This window comes from Xenopus laevis, chromosome 2L (genome assembly GCF_017654675.1).
Source record: "Xenopus laevis strain J_2021 chromosome 2L, Xenopus_laevis_v10.1, whole genome shotgun sequence".
NCBI classification, from domain to species: Eukaryota; Metazoa; Chordata; class Amphibia; order Anura; family Pipidae; genus Xenopus; species Xenopus laevis.
Genome location: NC_054373.1, coordinates 164,980,834 through 164,987,132, shown reverse-complemented (window position 1 = coordinate 164,987,132; position 6,299 = coordinate 164,980,834).

Here is a 6,299-nt window from a genome sequence, read left to right as displayed (position 1 = left end):
AGGTATAGGACAAAGACATTCCATTGTGATGATGAGAAAAGCATCATTATAATGACGAAAAATACATCGTATTATGGAAAAAATAGACTACGTGGAGAAAACATAATTAATGTGGCTTATCAGTGATATGCACCAGGACCGTCCTTGAAGCACAGAATGTTTTGTCTTTAAACATTCATGTTGCTACAAAAGCTTATCAATGATATGTACCAGGAGAAGTATCTAACTGAAGGTTACTGTGACCAAGTCAGAACCAAGTATTTGCACACACTGCAAATAGTCCAACAGTGTTAACCCTGTATGATACATAAATGTGTTAGCCTTATGTTTAGCTATATATGGTCCATCAATTCCCCGTTTAGTCACGAATGTGACTACAAAAGAAATAGAGGCAAAAATACTGATACGTTACGGGTAGAGAAATACATATAAAAATATAGGTATAAAAATAGTGTAAAAAAAGGAAAAACTTTAGTGAGGTGTACGACACAGAGATATGAGTGAAGGTACACATTGAATGATGAGTAAAGCAAAAATCACAAGTAAAACTACTTCAATAATAGTCTTAACCCAACCACGAACATCAGGCAACCAACTAGTGAGCCAATCCCACCAACCCTGATCTTTATGTTGGGTAATATTGTTGACTAGGCTATGTAAAATGCTGAGCTATTGGTTGATGGCCTGAGAATGATCAGAAAAATTAAGAGGCTTGCAATGGCTTTGCTAGTGGCATTAATACTCTTAACAATAATGCAAGCAATGCTATTAATTTTGTCGTCCTTGATATAAGGTTAAAACAAGGACACCAACTAGTGAAGCACTGAAAGCTATGATTTCAGATTTAAAAAACAAATACAAATTAGATTCACAATCAGGAGGAAATTGTTCATAAAATTACTCTAAATTACTCTTCCTTAAAACAAGATGTTGTGCGACTATAAAAGAGAAAAATACATCTATGCTACTGATGTATGTGTTGATGATGAAGTCATGCCAGGGCTAATTGGTCTTATAAAAAAGAAAGGAGTAACTGCAGGTGTGCTGCAAGGATGATTCTCCTTGGCATAGAATACAAAACAATACAGGATACTGATAAGAACCAACTTGGCAGATGTTACACATAACCTTGGAACAGTGTCTGTAAGGGCCGTACTGGCCCTCAGAAACCGCTCCCTTGCAATTATAGTATACATTACAAATGCTATGAATACAACCTATATAACAATACCTGTGGAATATAACATTTATATACTGTGATGATTAAATAAAATCATATTTGACCTCTAGAATTATTAGGATAGAAAAGAACAGGCTCAGTAGAATTAGCCTGAAAAATGATATAATAAGGCACAGCAAGAACAGAAACAAATAATGTTAGGAAACTTCAATTACGTTTAAAATATCAATATTTTTTTCCTATCAGCGGTGGACCTATCTAGCACTAGTGAGAATGATTTGCAAATAATGTCACCCAGATGCAGGTGATTAGCCAAAATGTTGATGTAAAGGCTGACTACCAACTTACCTATCCTTGGATCACACAGTTTCATTAAAATACACTTCTGGTGGTTTGCATGCATCCTGAAATGGGCATGGGAATAAGTGTGGTGTTATACTGAAGACATATGAACTTGGCTCATGGTATTTTAACTATATCGTGAGGAGATAGAAGTTCTGTTATATATTGCATACTGCGAACTGTAAGAGGAAAATATATGCATATCCAACAATCAGTAATATTGAGTGCAGATGCTGCCACAATATGCATTTTAACAAGAGCATTAATATTAGGCTCAAAAAGTTGCGAATATAAGTCTCTTTTGACAATTTTAACATGAGTTGGTGAAGAAACATTAACCTCAGGTGCAGAAAATGTTAGTGAGGCTACTGGTGTGTTGACTTGTGACTTGTCATCAACAACAGGCTTTATGAGTACTGCAATCAGCACAGCGACGAAGATAAGGATGCGTAGCAAGAAGACACAGGTGATAAGTCTTTAGTCTGGCTTCGGACCGAAACATGTGGCCCACAATGATATGATGATGCTGAAGATTTGTCCTGATGCTTCATCTTCACCCGATGGGGACCCACTTCCTTAGCACTGGATGTTAGGGTCCCTGGGACTTAGGTGGTGGTGGGAAAGAGGCGTTATTATGTCCTGCAATTCCCCCACTTACACAACAGGTGGAAGTTGAATCTCCTTTCAGTAAGGCAGATGGATCCAATTCGCTTTCCTTTCAACCTTTACAGCTGTTTTCTGTGGTGAGGAGTACTTGGAATGGTCCTCCCCAGTGCGGTTGAAGAACTTTAGCAACGTATCTCTTTACTAGGATCCAATCTTCTGGAATGAGAACATGCAATGCTGGGGCATCTGCTGGATCTGGTAGGGAAGAATAAACTCGAGAACGCAATTTGGTCAGTTCTTTATATAACTGAATAACAGTCATTCATCAATAGTTCATGTAAAGGAAGTCAGCAGGAGGAAAAGGTACTGAGCCATGTGTGTTGTTGTTTCAAACAATAATTCATGTGGGGAGAGTGCCAGACAGATATAAGCACTATATCAAGGGCATCCGGCCACGCAAGTCCGGCTTCTGCACATTTTTACTTAGTCAGTTTTTTGCTTATGGTCACTCAGAGAATTGGTCACCACACACAAGTACATATTCATAAGTACAACATTTAGATAACTGTATGTAATCTATCTGCATTATCTGAAAAGGGGCACATGATTTTACATATTTGGCTGTGAAAGATGAGAAGCTGAGGGCAAATCTCATTCCTGACACTGCATCACACCTCCCCCCCTTTTTTTTTTTTTTTTAATTTTTTAAAATATGGGTGAGAGCATGCGAGGCAGCAATCAAATATGGTAACAGAGCACGGGGTGCAACAGGGCAATCACCTAAATGCCAAAAAAAAAAATCACCTTCTGGAGTTTGTGTACATCTGGCTTTAAGCCAATGTTCCTTCTCTTCAGGTTCCATTTGGTCCTGAAGGGCTGATAAAACAGCACTAGAGGGAACAGACTGAGTTGGTTCTTTTACAACACATGCTTTAAACATTTTATAACACAATGCTGCTTGCTTTGCAGCTACATCAGCATAGGCATTATCTTGTGCTACAGGGTCAGAGGACGCAGTGTGGGCTTAGTAGTTAATGACTGCAACCTGTTTTGGTAGCGGATTTGGCCCTACCGGATGGGCTGCAATAACAACTTCGTTAACTGCTCTGAGATCCTTAACAAAACGCCACTCATTCTTGCCGGGCTTTTTAATTGGCAAGATGGGCATATTTACAGGGCTAATCCTATGGTTTAACACTCCCTTATCAAGTAACCCTTGAATTACGGGGCAAATCCCCTATACCTTTGCCCTGGACAGTGGGTACTGTGAGATTTTGGGCGGGGGGGGCCCTTTGGGTCTACTTGTATGGACACTGGTGGGATGGATGACATGAACCCAACATCTGTTGGTTAAAAAGCCCACAAATCACTTAAAACACATTGTAATTTAGGAGGTACAGAATCTTCCTCCTCAGAAATTTCCTTTAGTGACAGAAGATTAGTAGTATCTAGTGCATTGGTCATCTCAGACACTTATGGAGGCAGGACAGGCACAAATACTGCATCCGGATTACAGTATATGGTGCACACTGGTTTAGAAAGGATGTTCCTACCTATGAAACTGTCAGGGATGGAGGCACTTAAAAGAAAGGCAGCTTTTGTGGATACAGGACCAATGGACACTTGCGATGGGCTTGTTTCTGCCATAGGGATAGGATTTCCTCCAACTCACACTGCCGTGACTACATTACCAGATAATGGCAGGTTTGAGTGAGTCTTTAAAACTGAGCGGGCAGCACCAGTATTCAGTAAACAAAGTTAGGGTCTTTTAATTAATAAACACTTCAATTAGGAGGTCTGGATGGTGATTAGAAGTGTTTGGAAATACTGGTACCGGGGCTGCGTCGCACCTTCAAGCAGGATTTATGAGGGATGCATTGGAATGTGAAGGGGCTGCATCTCCTGCAGGGAAAGGACTTTCTTTGGGGATATGCACTTATATGCATAATGCCCTTGATTATTACAATTAACACAAACAACTGTCTTTTTGTCACGGTTATCTGACCTGTTCTGCTGTCTGTTAGTTATTGTTTCTGGAGTTTTGGGAATTATCCTGGAAGTTGTTAGACTGTTGCTGAACGAGTAACACCTGCTGGGGCTTAAGACAGGAGTTCTCAACTTGTGGCAATGGCAATTATCTTTTCTAACTTCTTATGCTTCCAGGCAAGACTATGTATGCTGAGGTTACTTTGAGGATCATTTAGTAGTCCTACCACAAAGGTAATAGCATACTGGACAGCAGACTCTTTGGCATCTTGGTTAAATTTGAAAACTATGTCCCAAGAAGCTTCTGAAAGAAAAAAATTGGTGCTTACTGTACTTTTCAGAGCATGGAAACAGACTCCGACTTGGGCTGGGTCCACAGGGTTAGTATCTCAATACATTTTGTCTAACATTTGGTAATCCCCTAGACCACACGCTTTGAGTACAAATAATATATTGGTCTAATTAGGCTTATGAGCACCATTGACACACAAATTTGTGTGGATTAGTATGGGGCTGTGGAACATCTTGAAAAATCCTTCTAAGATCTGTGTGTTTTTAGTTAGACGCACTTCTGCAGCGTCCCCCGTCGCCCCCCTTTTTCTCTACTTTGTATTGTACGGGCGGGGTAGAGCTTAGCTGTGGGGCTGGGGACAGCCTGCTCGTCTGTATCTGAGCTATAACTTTCAGAGAACTTATCTCTGAGCTGTTTGTCTTTTTGGTGTCAATTTTTTTTTTTCTTTTTCACTGTTCTCTATTATCTAACTTAACCCTTCTGCTATCAACTTTTCTTGTTCCTCTCTTTGCTTTCTAGCTTCCTTTGATTCTGAGGCACTTTCCTGACTTTCTAGGGCACTATCTTGACTATTTACTATGTCACTTACTTGACCCTCTGCTATATCACTTTCCCGAACTCTTTGTATGTCCCTTGGCTGACAATCGTCCATATCACTTACTTAATTTTCGTCTATATCACTCGCCTGACCTTTTTGTATATCAACTCTCTTGACATTCTACTTCACTTTCCTGATTCCTTCTCTCACTCACTGTTCTCATTATTCTCTTATTCTAGCCTAAGCTGGTGGGGCTATACCTCAAATGGTCTCCTTGGGTCAGGCTTTTTGCACAGCACCACCCTGTTCTTAGGAACCGGAGAAGAAAAGAGACAGAACAAGGCATATCTACCTTGTGTGGCCACTTCCGCCTCGTTAATTCCCAGGACCCCCATTATGGATGGGTGATGTCAGTGTCTTGAGCCCACCCGCATTAACTCTAAACGTTCAATTCCATAGACAAAGAGGAAAAAGTAGGAGTTAAAAGGGCTGTTTCAAACCTAATCAAATATCTGAACTGTACAATAAAATATCATTCAATGCTTAAAACTCTATGATTAGATATATAAAGCAAAACATAAAACACAAAGATGCATGCGCATACTTAATTTCGTGCAGTTGAAGTCCGTGGTCTGGAGCTTGTGATATTCAAGACCCCCCCCCCGTGCAACTTTTTAACTCCTCTCAAGGAAACCTCTTTTACAAGCATCAAGGGGCTTGCGTGCCGGCTTTAGAAGTTTCATTGCTAGGGTCACAGTCACACGTGTTGATCTTTTGGATCACATCCAGTCCTAAATTTGGTGGAGCTTATGTTTACAATACCAAACTAAGTGGGGCTGCACATATACACATATAACAGAAAGAGACAACAAGATTTTTACATATTCCTCTTCTGGTGCCTTTGCCCTGTCTTTAATTATAATTAGGTTGCCATTGTAAATTACGGTGACCTGTAATATTCTGTCCTTGGCACATCCTTTTTAAATAATTAAGACATGCGTCTGGGTTCTTTCTGGGATCGGGTGCATGGGACAAAATGTTTTGCAATCTATTGGGACTTCGGGAAAAAAGGGTCATCTAAACCTATATCTTCTCTCCAACCTGCAATACTATCTTTCCAAGGGTCAACAAAAAATCCTTCTTGTGGGCTACAGCGATATACATACTGTTTACATGTTTTATGTGGCAAGGGTTTTGGTAATGTTTTGGAAATCTTAGAACCCATTTTCCAACACCAGAGCAAGAGGTCGCTGTTGAGTGTACTTGTAAATCAGGAACACAATATAAGGCTGTACGAGAACAAGGTCTCATCAATACCTGACAATTGTGTTACGAGGTCTAATGCCTTAATGCAA